Below are 15595 nucleotides of genomic sequence, written 5' to 3'. Positions count from 1 at the left end.
TGGACTTCAGCGGTGGCTGCCGCGGGCTATGCGCGGCCTCCTGGGGGTCCCGCCTGCCCGCGCAGGCAGCTAGGACGGGGTTATCAGCAAAGCCTGTGAGGCGCTCTCATGGGGAGGGGGGGCTCCGCAGCCCCCCAAGGTGGCTTCGTACACCTCTTGAACGTTGCGGCCCGGCCGCTCGGAGAGAGCGGTGTCTACCCGGGCAGACAGCCTGTCGGCCCCGCGGCCTGGGCAGGCGGAGCAGGTACTCTTGCGCTCGGGGGCTCTGCTCGGCCCGGAGAGTTGTGTGCGGGGCGCCGTCGCCTCGCTGGAACCAGGGGCGTCGTGACGTTCGCGCGCGCCTAGCCGCCGCCAGAACAGGCCAGAAAGGTTGAGCTGCATACGGATCTAAGCCGTTGCCCAAACTAACTCTGGCCCGTGTGACACAGCCGCGCGCGCGCTTTCCTACGACACTCGACCGCCGGGCTCCCTCGGCCTGGGAGGCACTCTCGGGGCGGGGGGCACCGCAGCCCCCCAAGGTGGCTTCGTACACCTCTTGAACGTGGCGCCCGGCCGCTCGGAGAGCGGGGTCTACCCGGGCAGACAGCCTGTTGGCCCCGCGGCCTGGACAGGCGGAGCGGGGACACTTGCGCTCGGGGGCTCTGCTCCAAGGAGCGAGAGCGGCCACTCTGCTCGGCCCGGAGAGTGGGGTGCGGGGCGCCGTCGCATCGCTGGAGCCAGGGGCGTCGTGCCGTGCGCGCACGCCTAGCCGCCGCCAGAACAGGCCGGAAAGGTTGAGCTGCATACGGATCTAAGCCGTTGCCCAAACTAACTCTGGCCCGTGTGACCGACACAGCCGCGCACGCGCTTTCCTACGACACTCGACCGCCGGGCTCCCTCGGCCTGGGAGGCACTCTCGGGGCGGGGGGCACCGCAGCCCCCCAAGGTGGCTTCCGTACACCTCTTGAACGTGGCGCCCGGCCGCTCGGAGAGCGGGGTCTACCCGGGCAGACAGCCTGTCGGCCCCGCGGCCTGGACAGGCGGAGCGGGGACTCTTGCGCTCGGGGGCTCTGCTCCAAGGAGCGAGAGCGGCCGCTCTGCACGGCCCGGAGAGCGGGGTGCGGGGCGCCGTCGCCTCGCTGGAACCAGGGGCGTCGTGACGTTCGCGCGCGCCTAGCCGCCGCCAGAACAGGCCGGAAAGGTTGAGCTGCATACGGATCTAAGCCGTTGCCCAAACTAACTCTGGCCCGTGTGACCGACACAGCCGCGCACGCGCTTTCCTACGACACTCGACCGCCAGGCTCCCCTCGGCCTGGGAGGCACTCTCGGGGCGGGGGGCACCGCAGCCCCCCAAGGTGGCTTCGTACACCTCTTGAACGTGGCGCCCGGCCGCTCGGAGAGCGGGGTCTACCCGGGCAGACAGCCTGTCGGCCCCGCGGCCTGGACAGGCGGAGCGGGGACACTTGCACTCGGGGGCTCTGCTCCAAGGAGCGAGAGCGGCCACTCTGCTCGGCCCGGAGAGTGGGGTGCGGGGCGCCGTCGCATCGCTGGAGCCAGGGGCGTCGTGCCGTGCGCGCACGCCTAGCCGCCGCCAGAACAGGCCGGAAAGGATGAGCTTCATACGGATCTAAGCCGTTGCCCAAACTACCTCTGGCCCCTGTGACCGACACAGCCGTGGCACGCGCTTTCCTACGACACTCGACCGCCGGGCTCCCTCGGCCTGGGAGGCACTCTCGGGGAGGGGGGCACCGCAGCCCCCCCAAGGTGGCTTCCGTACACCTCTTGAACGTTGGGGCCCGGCCGCTCGGAGAGCGGGGTCTACCCGGGCAGACAGCCCGTCGGCCCCGCGGCCTGGACAGGCGGAGCGGGGACAAGCCAAGGCTACCGGCGGGCGGGATCGACCGGGTAGCCGCCGTGGGGAACACAACTTGGACGTCTCGCGCCGTCGCGGACCACCGTCCTCCGTCTCTCTCTCCCTCTCTCGGAAGGGAGGCCGCCCGAGGCGCACGGGCCTCGGACGGCCAGGGGTGGAAGGGCTCCACCCCAAGGTGGCTTCCGTACACCTCTTGAACGTTGGGGCCCGGCCGCTCGGTGAGAGCAGGGTCTACCCGGGCAAACAGCCTGTCGGCCCCGCGGCCTGGACAGGCGGAGTGGGGGCAAGCCAAGGCTACCGGCGGGCGGGATCGACCGGGTAGCCGCCGTGGGGAACACAACTTGGACGTCTCGCGCCGTCGCGGACCACCGTCCTCCGTCTCTCTCTCCCTCTCTCGGAAGGGAGGCCGCCCGAGGCGCACGGGCCTCGGACGGCCAGGGGTGGAAGGGCTCCACCCCAAGGTGGCTTCCGTACACCTCTTGAACGTTGGGGCCCGGCCGCTCGGTGAGAGCGGGGTCTACCCGGGCAAACAGCCCGTCGGCCACGCGGCCTGGACAGGCGGAGCGGGGGCAAGCCAAGGCTACCGGCGGGCGGGATCGACCGGGTAGCCGCCGTGGGGAACACAACTTGGACGTCTCGCGCCGTCGCGGACCACCGTCCTCCGTCTCTCTCTCCCTCTCTCGGAAGGGAGGCCGCCCGAGGCGCACGGGCCTCGGACGGCCAGGGGTGGAAGGGCTCCACCCCAAGGTGGCTTCGTACACCTCTTGAACGTGGCCGCCCGGCCGCTCGGTGAGAGCGGGTGCTACCCGGGAAGACAGCCTGTCGGCCCCGCGGCCTGGACAGGCGGAGTGGGGACAAGCCAAGGCTACCGGGCGGGATCGACCGGGTAGCCGCCGTGGGGGAACACAACTTGGACGTCTCGCGCCGTCGCGGACCACCGTCCTCCGTCTCTCTCTCCCTCTCTCGGAAGGGAGGCCGCCCGAGGCGCACGGGCCTCGAACGGCCAGGGGTGGAAGGGATCCACCCCCCCGCGGGAAGGGGACGCGCGGCGGCACCCGGACGCGGGAGCGTTGACCCGGGGGTCTTTACTCCGCCGAGGCGTAGCCCGGAGAAGGAGCGAGACCGGCCGGCGGGGGTGGAACACCCCCTCATGCCTCGCTCCTTCTGGGGATAAAGCGCGTCGTCCGCAGGCCGCCGTCCCCTATCCCCGCCCTGGACCGCCCGCATCGGCCGGAGCCCGAGGGGACAGGCGGGGGTCCTTCGCTTTCGGGAAAACCGTCACCAAACGTGGGGCCCGTGGCCCCGCTCTCGGCCGCCCTGAGGCGGGAGAGCCCGGATCGTTCTCTCTCTCGGCGTCGGCCCCACCGACGCCGTCGCACGGTGGCCTGGGAAAGGGCTGCACCCCCTGCGCCACGCTTCTCCCCCGGAGTACTCCCCCCGCAGGGGGCTCCGCGGGGTGTCCCGACGCGCAGAGTCGCTCGCCTTCTTCCGCGGGGGACGGGAGGGACGCCCACGCGCGTCCCTTCCCCATCCTCGAGAGCCGTACGCGCCGAGGGTGAACCCGCTCGCCGGGGCGCCGGGGAGCAGGGCCCTTGTGGTCCTTCCCCGGACATGGGCGCGGCGAGGGTCCCCCGGCCGCGACGGCTCTCCCGTTGACCCACTCTCTCGCCTTGGGTGGTGGTGATGGAGGCGGCTGCCTACGCCTCAGCCCGGCATCTCGGAGGGGGGTCGCCCGGGCAGCCAGCCAGCCAGCCAGCCTGTTGGCCCCGCGGCCTGCACAGGCGGAGTGGGGACACTTGCGCTCTATGACTCTGCTCCCAGGGAGGTGGCAGAGGGGCGGCCGCGGTGCTTTGACTTTGAGCGGTCCCCACTCCAGCACTCTGAGAAATAGTCACTTTGTCAAAGACCGCACACCGCTCGTTCCCTTATATGCAAAAAAGGTGTTCGTCCTGACGTTTTGCGAGCCCTTATTTTACCGTCGTCGGCGCTATCAGGGGAAACAGGCCCGCTCCTTCCGCCTTCATGGAACCGTAGCTCGGCCCCGAGGGCCCAGGATTACCCTCATACCGGTTCTCACGACATGCGTCGACACTCGGCTCGGCCCCGGCAGCCGCAGCTCCCGCCGGCCCGGCCAGCCGGGTCCGCACCCCTGGCCGGCGCCTGGAGCGTCTGGACTTTGTCGTTTTCTCTCCGAGACTCGTCTCTGCCAACTGCCGTGGACTTCGGCGGGGGCTGCCGCGGGCTGTGCCCGGCCTCTTGGGGGTCCCGCCTGCCCGCGCAGGCAGCTAGGACGGGGTTATCAGCCCTCTCAGGGGGGCCTCCGCAGCCCCCCAAGGTGGCTTCGTACACCTCTTGAACGTTGGGCCCGGCCGCTCGGTGAGAGCGGGGTCTGCCCGGGCAGCCAGCCAGCCTGTCGGCCCCGCGGCCTGGACAGGCGGAGTGGGGACACTCGCGCTCGATGACTCTGCTCCCAGGGAGGTGGCAGAGGGGCGGACGCGGTGCTTTGACTTTGAGCGGTCCCCACTCCCTTCTCAGCACATTGAGAAATAGTCACTTTGTCAAAGACCGCACACCGCTCGTTCCCTTATATGCAAAAAAGGTGTTCGTCCTGACGTTTTGCGAGGCCTTAATTTACCGCCGTCGGCGCTATCAGGGCAAACAGGCCCGCTCCTTCCGCCTTCCCGGAACCGTGGCTCGGCCCCGAACGACCAGGTTTACCCTCATACCGGTTCTCACGACATGCATGGATACTCGGCTCAGCCCCGGCAGCCGCAGCTCCCGCCGGCCCGGCCAGCCGGGTACGCCCCCCTGGCCGGCGCCTGGAGCGTTTGCACTTTGTCATTTTTCCTCAAAGACTCATCTCTGCCAACTGCCGTGGGATTCAGCAGGGGCTGCCACGGCTGTTCCCCGCCTCCTGGGTGTCCTGCCCTGCAACACCGGAGGGTCAGTCGGGGTCTTGAGCAACTACTGGTAGGTGCAGCACCTCGGGGGCCCTCTGCAGCCAGCACACGGCTGCCAACAGCCCGCTCTCCATCACCAGCCAGCCCATCTGCATACATCTGCTGGGGGTGCTTTTTTGACTTCCCCCGTTTTGGCCTATGGGGAAAAGCCAAGGGGGGAAACTCCAGAGTCATGCCGACCTCCTGGAACCCCAGCTCGGCCTGGAGCTACTGGTTTGCCCCCTTCCCGGTTCTCAGGACATGCATCGACACTCGGCTCTTCCCCAGCCGCCGCAGCTCCCCTCGGCCCGGCCAGCCGGGTCCGCCCCCCGGACCGGCGCCTGGAGCGTTTGGACTTTGTCGTTTTTTTCTCAAAGACTCATCTCTGCCAACGACTTCAGCAGGGGCTGCCACCTGCTGTTCCCCGCCAATGGGTGTCCTGACCTGCAACACCGGAGGCTCAGGCGTGGTCTTGAGCAACTGCTGGTAGGTGCACCTCGGGGGCCCTCTGCAGCCAGCACACTGCTGCCAACAGCCCGCTCCCCGTCACCATCCAGCCCCTCTGCATACATCTGCCGGGGGTGCTTTTTTGACTTCCCCCATGTTGGCCTATGGGGAAAAGCCAGGGGGAAAACCTCCAGAGTCAGGCCGACCTCCTGGAACCCCAGCTCGGCCTGGAGCTACTGGTTTGCCCCCTTCCCGGTTCTCAGGACATGCATCGACACTCGGCTCTTCCCCAGCCGCCGCAGCTCCCCTCGGCCCAGCCAGCCGGGTCCACCCCCCTGGCCGGCACGCCTGGAGCGTTTGGACTTTGTCGTTTTTTCTCAAAGACTCATCTCTGCCAGCTGCCAAGGACTTCAGTTGGGGCTGCCACCTGCTGTTCCCCGCCAATGGGTGTCCTGCCCTGCCACACCGGAGGCTCAGGCAGGGTCTTGAGCAACTGCTGGTTGGTGCTCTCAGGGGGCCCCTCCACACCCCCAGGCCCACCTCCAGGGCCTCCCTCCCGGCCCCTGGAGCAGCCAGCGCCCCCTCGCCGTCAACGCTCTCTCCCCGTTGGGACTTTGAAACTTTTCTGACCGTGCAAGCTTCGTCAAACGGCAAGGGGGCAAGCGGCGGGCTCTGCCCGGCCTCCTGGGGTCCTGCCCGGGCACTTCGGAGGCTCAGGCTGGGTGTTGAGTGACTACTGGCAGGTGCACTCAGGGGGCCCTCCGCAGACGCCCAGGCACACCTCCGCAGCCAGCACACTGCTGCCAACAGCCCGCTCCCCGTCACACCCCAGCCGCTCTGCATACATCTGCCGGGGGTGCTTTTTTGACTTCCCCCATTTCGGCCTATGGGGAAAAGCCAGGGGGAAAACCTCCAGAGTCAGGCCGACCTCCTGGAACCCTAGCCCGGCCTGGAGCTACTGGTTTGCCCCCTTCCCGGTTCTCAGGACATGCATCGACACTCGGCTCTTCCCCAGCCGCCGCAGCTCCCCTCGGCCCAGCCAGCCGGGTCCGCCCCCCTGGCCGGCACGCCTGGAGCGTTTGGACTTTGTCATTTTCATGACTTGTCTCCTCAAACTTTGTTCGACTGCAAGGGGGGCTGCCACGGCTGTTCCCCGCCCCCTGGGTGTCCTTCCCTGCAACACCGGAGGCTCAGGCAGGGTCTTGAGCAACTTCTGTTGGGTGCTCTCAGGGGGCCCCTCCACACCCCCAGGCCCACCTCCAGGGCCTCCCTCCCGGCCCCTGGGGCAGCCAGCACCCCCTCGCCGTCAACACTCTCTCCCCGTTGGGACTTTGAAACTTTTTCTGACCGTGCAAGCTTCATCGGACGGCAAGGGGGCAGGCTGCGGTCTGTGCCCGGCCTGCTGGGGTCCTGCCCGGGGACATCGGAGGCTCAGCCTGGGTCTTGAGCCCCTACTGGTAGGTGCGCTTTGGGGGGCCCTCCGCAGCCGCCCCGGGCCACCCCTGCAGCCAGCAAACTGCTGCCAACAGCCCGCCGCTCTCCATCACCAACCAGCCAGCCAGCCCCGTCTGCACACATCTGCGGGGGGGTGCTTTTTTTGAGACATACTGTCACTTTGTCAAAGACCGCACACCGCTCGTTCCCTTATACCCCGACAAGGTGTTCGTGCTGACGTTTTGCGAGGCCTTATTTTACCGCCGTCGGCGCTATCAGGGGAAACAGGCCCGCTCCTTCCGCCTTCGTGGAACCGGGGCTCGGCCCGGAGCGACCAGGATTACCCTCATACCGGTTCTCACGACATGCATTGACACTCGGCTCAGCCCCGGCAGCCGCAGCTCCCGCCGGCCCAGCCAGCCGGGTCCGCCGCCCTGGCCGGCACGCCTGGAGCGTTTGGACTTTGTCGTTTTTTCTCCAAGACTCATCTCTGCCAACGACTATAGCATGGGCTGCCACCTGCTGTTCCCCGCCAATGGGTGTCCTGACCTGCAACACCGGAGGCTCAGGCGGGGTCTTGAGCAACGGCTGATAGGTGCACTCAGGGGGCCCTCTGCAGCCGCCCAGGGCCACCCCTGCAGCCACCACACAGCTGCCAACAGCCCGCTCTCCGTCACCCCCCAGCCCCTCTGCATACATCTGCTGGGGGTGCTTTTTTGACTTCCCCCATTTTGGCCAATGGGAAAATGCCAGGGGGAAAGCCTCCAGAGTCATGCCGACCTCGTGGAACTCCAACCCGGCCTGGAGCTACTGGTTTGTCCCCTTCCCGGTTCTCAGGACCTGCATCGACACTCGGCTCAGCCCCGGCAGCCGCGGCCCCCGCCGGCCCGGCCAGCCGGTTCCGCCACCCTGCCCGGCGCCTGGAGCGTTTGGACTTTGTCATTTTTTCCCCCAAGACTCGCCTCTGCCAACTGCCAAGGACTTCAGCAGGGGCTGCCACGGCTGTTCCCCGCCTCCTGGGGTTCATGCCCGGGCACACCGGAGGCTCAGGCAGGGTCTTGAGCAACTACTGTTGGGTGCTCTCAGGGGGGCCCCTCCACACCCCCAGGCCGACCTCCAGGGGCTGCCCCCGGCCCCTGGAGCAGCCAGCACCCCCTCGCCGTCAACACTCTCTCCCCGTTGGGACTTTGAAACTTTTCTGACCGTGCAAGCTTCATTGGACGGCAAGGGGGTGACCTGCGGGCTCTACCCGGCCTCCTGGGGTCCTGCCCGGGGACATCGGAGGCTCAGCCTGGGTCTTGAGCTACTGCTGGTAGGTGCACTCAGGGGGCCCTCTTCAGCCGCCCAGGGCCACCCCTGCAGCCACCAGACAGCTGCCAACAGCCCGCTCTCTGTCACCCCCCAGCCCCTCTGCATACATCTGCTGGGGGTGCTTTTTTGGCTCCCCCCGTTTTGGCCTATGGGGAAAAGCCAGGGGGAAAACCTCCAGAGTCAGGCCGATCCCCTGGAACTCCAACCCGGCCTGGAGCCACCGGTTTGTCCCCTTCCCGGTTCTCAGGACATGCATTGACACTCGGCTCAGCCCCGGCAGCCGCAGCCCCCGCCGGCCCGGCCACCCGGGTCCGCCACCCTGCCCGGCGCCTGGAGCGTTTGGACTTTGTCGTTTTTTCTCCAAGACTCGCCTCTGGCACATGCCATGGACCTCAGCGGGGGCTGCTCCCCGCCTCCCGGGTGTCCTGCCCGGGCACATCGGAGGCTCAGCCAGGGTCTTGGGCCCCTACTGGTAGGTGCACTTTGGGGGCCCTCCGCAGCCGCCCAGGCCCACCACTGCAGCCACCACACAGCTGCCAACAGCCCGCTCTCCATCACCCACCAGCCCATTGCATACATCTGCTGGGGGTGCTTTTTTGCCTCCCCGCGTTTTGGCCTATGGGGAAAAGCCAGGGGGAAAACCTCCAGAGTCAGGCCGACCTCCTGGAACTCCAACCCGGACTGGAGCCACCGGTCTGTCCCCTTCCCGGTTCTCAGGACATGCATTGACACTCGGCTCAGCCCCAGCCGCCGCAGCCCCCGCCGGCCCGGCCAGCCGGGTCCGCACCCCTGGCCGGCACGCCTGGAGCGTTTGGACTTTGTCATTTTCATGACTTGTCTCCTCAAACTTTGTCCGACTGCAAGGGGGGCTGCCGCAGTCCGTGCCCAGCCTCCAGGGGTTGCCCCTGGAGCAGCCAGTAACCCCCTCGCCGTCAACACTCTCTCCCCGTTGGGACTTTGAAACTTTTCTGACCGTGCAAGCTTCGTCAAACGGCGAGGGGGCAGGCTGCGGTCTGTGCCCGGCCTCCTGGGGTTCTGCCCGGGGACATCGGAGGCTCAGCCAGGGTTTTGAGCCACCGCTGGCAGGTGCACTCAGGGGGCCCTCCGCAGACGCCCATGCACACCTCTTCAGCCAGCACACTGCTGCCAAACACCCGCTCCCCATCACCCCCCAGCCCCTCTGCATACATCTGCTGGGGGTGCTTTTTTGACTTCCCCCATTTTGGCCTATGGGGAAAAGCCAGGGGGAAAACCTCCAGAGTCAGGCCGACCTTCTGGAACTCGAGCTCGGCCTGGAGCCGCCGGTTTGTCCCCTTCCCGGTTCTCAGGACCTGCATTGACACTCGGCTCAGCCCCGGCAGCCGCAGCCCCCGCCGGCCCGGCCAGCCGGGTCCGCCACCCTGCCCGGTGCCTGGAGCGTTTGGACTTTGTCATTTTCATGACTTGTCTCCTCAAACTTTGTTCAACTGCAAGGGGGGCTGCCACGGCTGTTCCCCGCCCCCTGGGTGTCCTTCCCTGCAACACCGGAGGCTCAGGCAGGGTCTTGAGCAACTTCTGTTGGGTGCTCTCAGGGGGCACCTCCACACCCCCAGGGCCTCCCACCCGGCCCCTGGGGCAGCCAGCACCCCCTCGCCATCAACGCTCTCTCACCGTTGGGACTTTGAAACTTTTCTGACCATGCAAGCTTCGTCAAACGGCAAGGGGGCAAGCGGCGGGCTCTGCCCGGCCTCCTGGGGTCCTGCCCGGGGACATCGGAGGCTCAGCCAGGGTGTTGAGCCACTGCTGGCAGGTGCACTCAGGGGGCCCTCCGCAGCCGCCCAGGCACACCTCTGCAGCCAGCACACTGCTGCCAACAGCCCGCTCCCCATCACCCGCCAGCCCCTCTGCATACATCTGCCGGGGGTGCTTTTTTGACTTCCCCCGTTTTGGCCTATGGGGAAAAGCCAGGGGGAAAACCTCCACAGTCAGGCCGACCTCCTGGAACCCTAGCCCGGCCTGGAGCTACTGGTTTGCCCCCTTCCCGGTTCTCAGGACATGCCTTGACACTCGGCTCTTCACCAGCCGCCGCAGCTCCCGCCGGCCCGGCCAGCCGGGTCCTCCCCCCTGGCCGGCGCCTGGAGCGTTTGGACTTTGTCATTTTATTCAAAGACCCATCTCTGCCAACTGCCGTGGGCTTCAGCAGTGGCTGCCGCGGGCTGTGCACGGCCTACTAGGGGGGGGTCCCGCCTGCCCGCGCAGGCAGCTAGGACAGGGCTCTCAGCAAGGGCTTGGAGGCGGTGTCAGGGGGGCCTCCGCAGCCCCCCAAGGTGGCTTCCTACACCTCTCGAACGTTGGGGCCCGGCCGCTCGGAGAGCGGGGTCTGCCCGGGCAGCCAGCCGGCCTGTCGGCCCCACGGCCTGGACAGGCGGAGTGGGGACACTCGCGCTCGATGACTCTGCTCCCAGGGAGGTGGCAGAGGGGCGGCCGCGGTGCTTTGACTTTGAGCGGTCCCCACTCCTCAGCACATTGAGAAATAGTCACTTTGTCAAGGACCGCACACCGCTCGTTCCCTTATATGCAAAAAAGGTGTTCGTCCTGACGTTTTGCGAGGCCTTAATTTACCGCCGTCGGCGCTATCAGGGGAAACGGGCCCGCTCCTTCCGCCCTCCTGGAACCGTGCCTCGGCCCGGAGCGACCAGGATCACCCTCATACCGGTTCTCGTGACATACATCGACACTCGGCTCAGCCCCGGCAGCCGCAGCTCCCACCGGCCCAGCCAGCCGGGTCCGCCACCCTGGCCGGCACGCCTGGAGCGTTTGGACTTTGTCGTTTTTTCAAAGACTCATCTCTGCCAACGACTTCAGCAGGGGCTGCCACCTGCTGTTCCCCGCCAATGGGTGTCCTGCCCTGCAACACCGGAGGCTCAGGCAGGGTCAAGAGCAACTGCTGGTAGGTGCACTCAGGGGGCCCTCTGCAGCCGCCCAGGGCCACCTCTGCAGCCAGCACACTGCTGCCAACAGCCCGCTCCCCGTCACCCCCCCAGGCCCCTCTGCATACATCTGCCGGGGGTGCTTTTTTGACTTCCCCCATTTTGGCCAATGGGAAAATGCCAAGGGGAAAACCTCCAGAGTCAGGCCGACCTCATGGAACTCAAGCCCGGCCTGGAGCCACCGGTCTGTCCCCTTCCCGGTTCTCAGGGATTTTTGGACTTGTGATTTCCGTGATTCGTCTCTTCGAACTTTGTTGGACTACAATGGGGGGCGACCGGCGGTCCGTGCCCAGCCTCCAGGGTGTCCTGCCCTGCAACGCCAGAGGCGCGGGCAGGGTCTTGACCGACTACTGTTGGGTGCTCCTAGGGGGCCCCTCCACACCCCCAGGCCCACCTCCAGGGCCTCCCTCCCGGCCCCTGGAGCAGCCAGCGCCCCCTCGCCGTCAACGCTCTCCCCCCGTTGGGACTTTGAAACTTTTTTCTGACCGTGCAAGCTTCGTCAAACGGCAAGGGGGCAGCCGGCGTTCTGTGCCCGGCCTCCTGGGGTCCTGCCCGGGCACATCGGAGGCTCAGCCTGGGTCTTGAGCCACCACTGGTAGGTGCACTCAGGGGGCCCTCCGCAGACGCCCATGCACACCTCTGCAGCCAGCACACTGCTGCCAAACAGCCCGCTCCCCATGACCCGCCAGACCCTCTGCATACATCTGCTGGGGGTGCTTTTTTGACTTCCCCCGTTTTGGCCTATGGGGAAAAGCCAGGGGGAAAACCTCCAGAGTCAGGCCGACCTCCTGGAACTCCAGCTCGGCCTGGAGCTACTGGTTTGTCCCCTTCCCGGTTCTCAGGACATGCATTGACACTCGGCTCAGCCCCGGCAGCCGCAGCCCCCGCCGGCCCAGCCAGCCGGGTCCGCCCCCCTGGCCGGCGCCTGGAGCGTTTGGACTTTGTCATTTTCATGACTCGTCTCCTCAAACTTTGTCCGACTGCAAGGGGGGCTGCCGCAGTCCGTGCCCAGCCTCCAGGGGTTGTCCCCGGCCCCTGGAGCAGCCAGCACCCCCTCGCCGTCAACGCTCTCTCCCCGTTGGGACTTTGAAACTTTTCTGACCGCGCAAGCTTCGTCAAACGGCAAGGGGGGGCAGCCGGCGTTCTGTGCCCGGCCTCCTGGGGTCCTGCCGGGGCACATCGGAGGCTCAGCCAGGGTGTTGAGCCACCGCTGGCAGGTGCACTCAGGGGGCCCTCCGCAGCCGCCCATGCCCACCCCTGCAGCCAGCACACGGCTGCCAACAGCCCGCTCTCCATCACCCCCCAGCCCCTCTGCATACATCTGCTGGGGGTGCTTTTTTGACTTCCCCCATTGTGGCCAATGGGACAATGCCAAGGGGAAAACCTCCAGAGTCCTGCCGACCTCCTGGAACTCCAACCCGGCCTGGAGCCACCGGTTTGTCCCCTTCCCGGTTCTCAGGACCTGCATCGACACTCGGCTCAACCCCGGCAGCCGCAGCTCCCGCCGGCCCGGCCAGCCAGGTCCGCCCCCCTGGCCGGCACGCCTGGAGCGTTTGGACTTTGTCATTTTTTTCTCCAAGACTCGCCTCTGGCACATGCCGTGGACTTCAGCGGGGGCTGCTCCCCGCCTCCTGGGTGTCCTGCCCGGGGAACTTCGGAGGCTCAGCCTGGGTCTTGGGCCCCTACTTGTAGGTGCACTTTGGGGGCCCTCCGCAGCCGCCCAGGCCCACCCCTGCAGCCGCCACACAGCTGCCAACAGCCCGCTCTCCATCACCCCCCAGCCCATTGCACACATCTGCCGGGGGTGCTTTTTTGACTTCCCCCATTTTGGCCTAAGGGGAAAGGCCGGGGGGAAAACCTCCAGAGTCAGGCCGACCTCCTGGAACTCCAACCCGGCCTGGAGCCACCGGTTTGTCCCCTTCCCGGTTCTCAGGACATGCATTGACACTCGGCTCAACCCTGGCAGCCGCAGCTCCCGCCGGCCCGGCCAGCCGGGTCCGCACCCCTGGCCGGCTCGCCTGGAGCGTTTGGACTTTGTCATTTTCATGACTTGTCTCCTCAAACTTTGTTCGACCGCAAGGGGGTGTGCCGCGGTCCGTGCCCAGCCTCCAGGGGTTGCCCCCGGCCCCTGGAGCAGCCGGCACCCCCTCGCCCTCAACACTCTCTCCCCGTCGGGACTTTGAAACTTTTTTCTGACCGTGCAAGCTTCGTCAAAAGGCAAGGGGGCAGGCTGCGGTCTGTGCCCGGCCTCCTGGGGTCCTGCCCGGGGACATCGGAGGCTCAGCCAGGGTGTTGAGCCACCGCTGGCAGGTGCACTCAGGGGGCCCTCCGCAGCCGCCCAGGTCCACCCCTGCAGCCAGCACACGGCTGCCAACAGCCCGCTCTCCATCACCCCCCAGCCCCTCTGCATACATCTGCTGGGGGTGCTTTTTTGACTTCCCCCATTTTGGCCTATGGGGAAAAGCCAGGGGGAAAACCTCCAGAGTCAGGCCGACCTTCTGGAACTCGAGCTCGGCCTGGAGCCGCCGGTTTGTCCCCTTCCCGGTTCTCAGGACCTGCATTGACACTCGGCTCAGCCCCGGCAGCCGCAGCCCCCGCCGGCCCGGCCAGCCGGGTCCGCCACCCTGCCCGGCGCCTGGAGCGTTTGGACTTTGTCGTTTTTTCTCCAAGACTCGCCTCTGGCACATGCCATGGACCTCAGCGGGGGCTGCTCCCCGCCTCCTGGGTGTCCTGCCCGGGCACATCGGAGGCTCAGCCTGGGTCTTGGGCCCCTTCTGGTAGGTGCACTTTGGGGGCCCTCCGCAGCCGCCCAGGCCCACCTCCTGCAGCCACCACACAGCTGCCAACTGCCCGCTCTCCGTCACCCGCCAGCCCCTCTGCATACATCTGCTGGGGGTGCTTTTTTGACTTCCCCCATTGTGGCCAATGGGACAATGCCAAGGGGAAAACCTCCAGAGTCCTGCCGACCTCCTGGAACTCCAACCCGGCCTGGAGCCACCGGTTTGTCCCCTTCCCGGTTCTCAGGACCTGCATTGACACTCGGCTCAGCCCCGGCCGCCGCAGCTCCCGCCGGCCCCGGCCAGCCGGGTCCGCACCCCAGGCCGGCGCCTGGAGCGTTTGGACTTTGTCATTTTCATGACTTGTCTCCTCAAACTTTGTTCGACTGCAAGGGGGGCTGCCGCAGTCCGTGCCCAGCCTCCAGGGGTTGCCCCCGGCCCCTGGAGCAGCCAGCACCTCCTCGCCGTCAACACTCTCCCCCCGTGGGGACTTTGAAACTTTTCTGACCGTGCAAGCTTCGTCAAACGGCAAGGGGGCAAGCGGCGGGCTCTGCCCGGCCTCCTGGGGTCCTGCCCGGGGACATCGGAGGCTCAGCGGGGGTTTTCAGCCACCACTGGTAGGTGCGCTTTGGGGGCCCTCCGCAGCCGCCCCGGGCCACCCCTGCAGCCAGCACACTGCTGCCAACAGCCCGCCGCTCTCCCACACCAGCCAGCCCCGTCTGCACACATCTGCCGGGGGTGCTTTTTTGAGAAACACTGTCACTTTGTCAAAGACCGCACACCGCTCGTTCCCTTATACCCCGACAAGGTGTTCGTGCTGACGTTTTGCGAGGCCTTATTTTACCGCCGTCGGCGCTATCAGGGGAAGCGGGCCCGCTCCTTCCGCCCTCCTGGAACCGTGCCTCGGCCCGGAGCGGCCAGGTTTACCCTCATACCGGTTCTCGTGACCTGCATTGACACTCGGCTCTTCCCCGGCCGCCGCAGCTCCCGCCGGTCCGACCAGCTGGGTCCGCCCCCCTGGACGGCACGCCTGGAGCGTTTGGACTTTGTCATTTTCATGACTCGTCTCCTCAAACTTTGTTCGACTGCAAGGGGGGCTGCCGCAGTCCGGGCCCAGCCTCCAGCGGTTGCCCCCGGCCGCTGGAGCTGCCAGCACCCCCTCGCCGTCAACACTCTCTCCCCGTTGGGACTTTGAAACTTTTCTGACCGTGCAAGCTTCGTCAAACGGCAATGGGGGGCAACCGGCGTTCTGTGCCCGGCCTCCTGGGGTCCTGCCCGGGCACATCGGAGGCTCAGCCTGGGTTTTCAGCCACCACGGGCAGGTGCACTCAGGGGGCCCACCGCAGCCGCCCAGGCCCACCCCTGCAGCCACCACGCAGCTGCCAACAGCCCGCTCTCCGTCACCCCCCAGCCCCTTCTGCATACATCTGCCGGGGGTGCTTTTTTGACTTCCCCCCTTTTGGCCTATGGGGAAAAGCCAGGGGGAAAACCTCCAGAGTCAGGCCGACCTTCTGGAACTCCAGCTCGGACTGGAGCCACCGGTTTGTCCCCTTCCCGGTTCTCAGGAGATGCATCGACACTCGGCTCAGCCCCGGCAGCCGCAGCACCCGCCGGCCAGGCCAGCCACGTCCGCCCCCCTGGCCGGCGCCTGGAGCGTTTGGACTTTGTCGTTTTTTTCCCCAAGACTCGCCTCTGCCAACTGCCAAGGACTTCAGCAGGGGCTGCCACGGCTGTTCCCCGCCTCCTGGGGTTCATGCCCGGGCACATCGGAGGCTCAGGCAGGGTCTTGAGCAACTACTGTTGGGTGCTCTCAGGGGGGCCCCTCCACACCCCCAGGCCGACCTCCAGGGGCTGCCCCCGGACCCT

Source organism: Eleutherodactylus coqui, unplaced genomic scaffold, assembly GCF_035609145.1.
Source record: "Eleutherodactylus coqui strain aEleCoq1 unplaced genomic scaffold, aEleCoq1.hap1 HAP1_SCAFFOLD_617, whole genome shotgun sequence".
In the NCBI taxonomy this organism is placed as follows: Eukaryota; Metazoa; Chordata; class Amphibia; order Anura; family Eleutherodactylidae; genus Eleutherodactylus; species Eleutherodactylus coqui.
Note: the sequence above shows the minus strand (reverse complement) of the source record.